Raw genomic sequence first — 6,969 nt, 5'->3', positions numbered from 1 at the left:
GGGGACCAAAACTGCACACAATACTCCAGGTGTGGTCTCACCAACGCCTTGTACAACTGCAGTAGTACCTCCCTGCTCCTGTACTCAAATCCTCTCGCTATAAATGCCAGCATACCATTCACCTTTTTCACCGCCTGCTGTACCTGCACACCCACTTTCAATGACTGGTGTACAATGACACCCAGGTATCATTGCACCTCCCCTTTTCCTAATCGGCCACCATTCAGATAATAATCTGTTTTCCTGTTTTTGCCACCAAAGTGGATAACTTCACATTTATCCACATTAAATTGCATCTGCCATGAATTTGCCCACTCACCTAACCTATCCAAGTCACCCTGCATCCTCTTAGCATCCTCCTCACAGCTAACACTGCCGCCCAGCTTCGTGTCATCCGCAAACTTGGAGATGCTGCATTTAATTCCCTCGTCTAAGTCATTAATATATATTGTAAACAACTAGTAAACATGTAAACAAGTTATTGAGAGACTGGAACATAAATCTATTTTAACCTGCACCTCATGTTATATACATAGTGACTGATTATTAACAAAATATATACTCAATAGAGGACTAACATGAAGGGTGGTAATAATCATATTGGGGTGGGATTGAAGGAATATTTTCCTGGCTACAGCCCCTCTTTCACAGCCTCATTGCCCTGATCTGCTTAGCGGAGGTAGTTCATTGTGTCATACAACTATGCGTTCGCTGGGTCTGCACCCCTCCAAAGTCAAAGTCAGAGGAGACAGTAGCATTATGCTATGCGCAATCACACATCACGGGAGATGGGAAAAAAAGAGGATAGTTACGATGAAGAGGAATGTTGTACTTATATTCCCAGTGCCACAGAAAACATAACTGACTTAGGCCAGCACGTTATGGAGAAGGTTAAGGAGATTAAGAAGGTGGGAGAACAGCTCGAAAACTTTAACAGTGGAGGATCTTGGTGGGAAGGAATATGGGGATGGTTTTCTGGCTGGTGAAGCTGCATAACGCATGAAATAATTACAGTGGTAATTATATGTGTTTTAGGGCAGCGGTCCCCAACCACACACAAAGCATGTGCTACCAGGCTGCGAGGAAACGATATGACTCAGCTGCACCTTTCCTCATTCTCTGTCACGCACTGTTGAACCTGAACATAGGGTTGCCAACTGTCCCGTATTTGCCGGGACATCCCAAATATTGGGCTAAGTTGGTTTGTCCCATATTCCCCCGCCAAGGTAGAGCGTTCCTAAGAAACCTTTTGTGCCGAAATGGCGTGAAGCGAAGAAGCAATTACCATTAATTTATATGGGAAAAATTTTTTAGCGTTCCCAGACCCAAAAAAATAACCCAACAAATCATACCAAATAACACATAAAACCAAAAATAAATAACACAAACATTTAGTAAAAGCAGGAATGATATGATAAATACACAGCCTATATAAAGTAGAAATAACGTATATACAGCATAGCTGGGAAGATGAAGGCAAAACCGAATTGTGGGGAAAAAAAATTGGCATCTACGCGCATGCGCACATCACATTGGGAAATGATAGGTCATGGTAGTCTTTTTGGGGTAAAGTGTCCCCGGGATTTGACTGCTACTTTTGTCCTTTATTTGGGAGTGAGGAAGTTGGCAACCCTAACTGTAAAAGACATACTGAGGTGAATTTAACCCTACTTGAACACCCCCTCCCCCCGGTCGGCCGGTCCGCAAGAATATTGTCAATATTAAACCAGGCCGTGGTGCAAAAGAGGTTGGGGACCCCTGTTTTAGGGTGTTGTGTATGGAGCACTGAGGTTGTGCTATTATTAGTTGATAAAGAGGACTTTGTCCGGCCGTGAGGGTGTCCCAATGATATCCCAGATGGTAAAAGAAGCAAGGAGCACTGGTGGGGTGAAGAGGTGTACCTCGAGAAAGCAAAACCCTTCCCCTATGGATATGAGCCCCCTTATGAGGAGAAGCAGGAAATACCACAGTATGAAATGTTAATCTAGAGGATTAACAAGGAGGGAACTGTGGAAGAAACATACTAAGACATTGTGACAAACGTTAAGGGGTTAATGACCTTCTTCTAGTATGTGAATTCAAAGTCTGTACACTGTGTAAATGTGCTTTGTAGACGGGATGAGAAAATAACTATGTCTGTGTTTCCTTGTTCTAAGAATCATCACATGTCTGCGCTTGGGAAAGCCTGATATACTGTCCTGAGAACTAACACTTAAGAAAATGTATAACTGCTCGAGGACATATAGCACAACTTCGCTATTCTATCGAGTTGTAGTCGAAGTTCCTTCCATTTTCAGATTCAAGTGCTTCTTGTCACATACACCTGGGGTATAAACAAGAGTGTAATCCATTGCTGAGCAGAGCTGCAGAGCTCCACTTTAGGAGTCTGGGCTCTAAATGATATCATGTAATAAAATCGTTTAGTCTGAAATAATTCTCTGAGTCGGCCTGATCTATTCTGTCTGCTGCTCCTGAGATTTTTTTTCTGCAACATGTGTTCGACTTTCATAGAAACATAGAAAATAGGTGCAGGAGTAGGCCATTCGGCCCTTCGAGCCTGCACCGCCATTCAGTATGATCATGGCTGATCATCCAACTCAGAACCCTGTAACCAGCCTTCCCTCCATACTCCCTGATCCCTTTAGCCACAAGGGCCATATCTAACTCCCTCTTAAATATAGCCAGTGAACTGGTCTCAACTGTTTCATGTGGCAGAGAATTCCACAGATTCACCACTCTCTGTGTGAAGAAGTTTTTTCTCATCTCGATCCTAAAAGGCTTCCCCTTTATCCTCAAACTGTGACCCCTCGTTCTGGACTTCCCCAACATCGGGAGCAGTCTTCCTGCATCTAGCCTGTCCAATTCCTTTAGGATTTTATATGTTTCAATAAGATCCCCCCTCAATCTTCTAAATTCCAGCGAGTATAAGCCTAGTCGATCCTGTCTTTCATCATACGAAAGTCCTGCCATCCCAGGAATCAATCTGGTGAACCTTCTTTGTACTCCCTCTATGGCAAGACTGTCTTTCCTCAGATTAGGGGACCAAAACTGCACACAATACTCCAGGTGTGGTCTCACCAATGCCTTGTACAACTGCAGTAGTACCTCCCTGCTCCTGTACTCAAATCCTCTTGTTATGAATGCCAGCATACCATTCGCCTTTTTCACCGCCTGCTGTACCTGCATACCCACTTACAATGACTGGTGTATAATGACACCCAGGTCTCGTTGCACCTCCCCTTTTCCTAATCGTCCACCATTCAGATAATAATCTGTTTTCCTGTTTTTGCCACCAAAGTGGATAACCTCACATTTATCCACATTAAATTGCATCTGCCATGAATTTGCCCACTCACCTAACTTATCTAAGTCACCCTGCATCCTCTTAGCATCCTCCTCACAGCTAACACTGTCGCCCAGCTTCGTGTCATCCGCAAACTTGGAGATGCTGCATTTAATTCCCTCGTCTAAGTCATTAATATATATTGTAAACAACTGGGGTCCCAGCACTGAGCCTTGCAGTACCCCACTAGTCACTGCCTGCCATTCTGAAGGGGTGTCGTTTATTCCCACTCTTTGCTTCTTTTCTGCCAACCAATTCTCTATCCATATCAATGCCATATACCCAATACCGTGTGCTTTAAGTTTGCACACTAATCTCTTGTGTGGGAACTTGTCAAAAGTCTTTTGAAAATCCAGATATACCACATCCACTGGTTCTCCTCTATCCACTCTACTAGTTACATCCTCAAAAAATTATATGTGATTCATCAGATATGATTTTCCAATCACAAATCCATGCTGACTTTGTCCGATGATTTCACCACTTTCCAAATGTGCTGTAATCACATCTTTGATAACTGACTCCAGCATTTTCCCTACCACTGACGTTAGGCTAATCGGTCTATAATTCCCGGATTTCTCTCTCCCTTCTTTCTTGGTCTTAGTGAGGACTCTAGCAACAGTGTTCTGAATGAGCTGCGGCTGTCTGAGGGATTTTTTACAGAGACCTGTGAAAATACGATTACAGTAGTCAAGTCTACTAAAAATAAATGCATGGATGGGTTTTTCTAGATCTTACTGAGACATATGCCCTTTAACTTGCTATGTTTATAAAATAGCAGTAGGCTGACTTTGTAATTGTCTTAATGTGGCAGTTAGAATTTAAGTTGGCGTCCATCACAACACCAAGCTTTCTAGCTTGGTTTGTGGTTTGTAATGACAGGGATTCTAAGTGAGCACTGACTTTTAATCGTTCTTTTCTGGCACCAACAACAATTATTTCAGTTTTCTCTTTGTTTAACTGGAGGAAATTTTGGCTCGTCCAAACAGTGGTTTGTTCAATACAGTTTCTTAGTGATTGTATGGGACCATAATCTCTTGATGATACTGTTATATAAATCTGAGTGTCATCTGTATAATTAAGGTGAGATATTTTAATTTGAGCTAGAGAGAGCATGTACATGTTAAACAGAAGAGGCCCAAGAATAGATCCTTGAGGCACTCCACGTTATTTTTGTTCGGTCAGATATGCAGCTACCAATGGATACAAAATAGTCCCTGTCCTATAATACGATTTAAATCACATTAGGACTGTACTGGAAAGTGTCACCCAGTTTTCCAGTCTGTCCAGTAATATACCATGGTCAACAGTGTCAAAAGTAACTCTAAGATCCAGTAAAACCAAAATTTAAATTTTATCATCATCATGACGTAAGTGAATGTGATTTAAAACCTTGACCATAGCAGTCTCAGTATAGTGTTGTCAAAACCCAGACAGGAAAACAGTTACCTAGTGCCAAAAAGCTGTTAAGTTCTGATAAACAATTTTTTCAATGATTTTACTTAAACGTGGTAAGTTTTATATTGACCTGTAGTTATTAATTACTGAGGCATCTAACAAGATGCACAGAACAGCTCCCTTCACATTCCTCCCTATCAACATTTCCCGACCAGCGCAGCATCAGTCTGCTCACTTTACACTGCCCCACAGCATCTTGAACATAGATGCAGCATAAGACACAGGAGCAGAATTAGGCCATTTGGTTTATTGAGTCTGCTCTGTCATTCCAACATGGCTGCTTTTTATCCCTCTCAACACCATTCTCCTGCCTCCACTCTGTAACCTTTGACACCCTTACTAATCAAGAACCTATGAACCTCTGCGTTAAAGACTCAGCCTCCATAGCAGTCCGTGGCAATGAACTCCACAGATTCACCACTCTCTAGCTAAAGAAATTCCTCCTCACCTTTGTTCTAAATTGACGTTCCTCTATCCTGAGGCTGTGCCCTCTGTTCTGAGACTCACCCACTATAGAAAATATTCTCTCTATATCCACTCCATCTAGGCCTTTCAATATTCAATTGGTTTAAATGAGATACCCCCCTCATTCTTCTAAACTCCAGTGAGTACAGGTTAACTCTCCCCATACAGCATGGTAGCATAGTGGTTAACACAATGCTTTACAGTACAGGTGACCTGGGTTCAATTCCCACCGCTGCTTGTAAGCAGTTTGTACGTTCTTCCCATGTCCATACCTTTCCTCCTGGTGCTTTGGTTTCCTCACGCAGTCCAGTTGGTAGGTTAGTTGGCCATTGTAAATTGTCCCGTGATTAGCCCAGGATTAAATCAAGCAATTGCTGGACAGCACAGCTCGAACGGCCAGAAAGACTCTCAGTAAATCTGTTAACCCTTTCATTCCTGAGGTCATTCTTGTGAACCTCCTCTAGACCCTTACCAATGCCAGAACATCCTTTCTTCAAAAAGAGGCCCAAATCTACTCACAATACTCTATATGCAGTCTGACCAATGCCTTCTAAAGCCTCAACATTACACCCTTGCTTTTATATAATCTAGTCTTCTTGAAATGAATTTTGCCTGCCTTACTGCCAGCTCAGTCTGCAAGTTGACCTTTAGGAAATCCTGCACAAGGACTCCCAAGTCCCTTTGTACCTTGAATTTCTGAATTTGCCCCATTTAGAAAATAGTCTAATATTCCTTTTACCAATATGTATGACCGTACACTTCCCTGCACTACATTCCACCTGCCACTTCTTTGCCCATTCACAGCAGATGCAATTTAATGTGGATAAATGTGAGGTTATCCACTTTGGTGGCAAGAACAGGAAAACAGATTATTATCTGAATGGTGGCCAATTAGGAAAAGGGGAGGTGCAACGAGACCTGGGTGTCATTGTACACCAGTCATTGAAAGTGGGCATGCAGGTACAGCAGGCGGTGAAAAAGGCAAATGGTATGCTGGCATTTATAGCAAGAGGATTCGAGTACAGGAGCAGGGAGGTACTACTGCAGTTGTACAAGGCCTTGGTGAGACCACACCTGGAGTATTGTGTGCAGTTTTGGTCCCCTAATCTGAGGAAAGACATCCTTGCCATAGAGGGAGTACAAAGAAGGTTCACCAGATTGATTCCTGGGATGGCAGGACCTTCATATGATGAAAGACTGGATGAACTAGGCTTGTACTCGTTGGAATTTAGAAGATTGAGGGGGGATCTGATTGAAACGTATAAGATCCTAAAGGGATTGGACAGGCTAGATGCAGGAAGATTGTTCTCGATGTTGGGGAAGTCCAGAACGAGGGGCCATAGTTTGAGGATAAGGGGGAAGCCTTTTAGGACCGAGATTAGGAAAAACTTCTTCACACAGAGAGTGGTGAATCTGTGGAATTCTCTGCCACAGGAAACAGTTGAGGCCAGTTCATTGGCTATATTTAAGAGGGAGTTAGATATGGCCCTTGTGGCTAGGGGGATCAGGGGGTATGGAGGGAAGGCTGGGGCGGGGTTCTGAGTTGGATGATCAGCCATGATCATAATAAATGGCGGTGCAGGCTCGAAGGGCCGAATGGCCTACTCCTGCACCTATTTTCTATGTTTCTATGTTTCTGCAGACTCGCTGCTTCATCAGCACTACATGCCCTCACACTTATCTTCGTATCATCTGCAAATTAG

This window comes from Mobula birostris, chromosome 12 (assembly GCF_030028105.1).
Source record: "Mobula birostris isolate sMobBir1 chromosome 12, sMobBir1.hap1, whole genome shotgun sequence".
Lineage (NCBI taxonomy): Eukaryota > Metazoa > Chordata > Chondrichthyes > Myliobatiformes > Myliobatidae > Mobula > Mobula birostris.
This window is presented reverse-complemented; position numbering follows the sequence as displayed.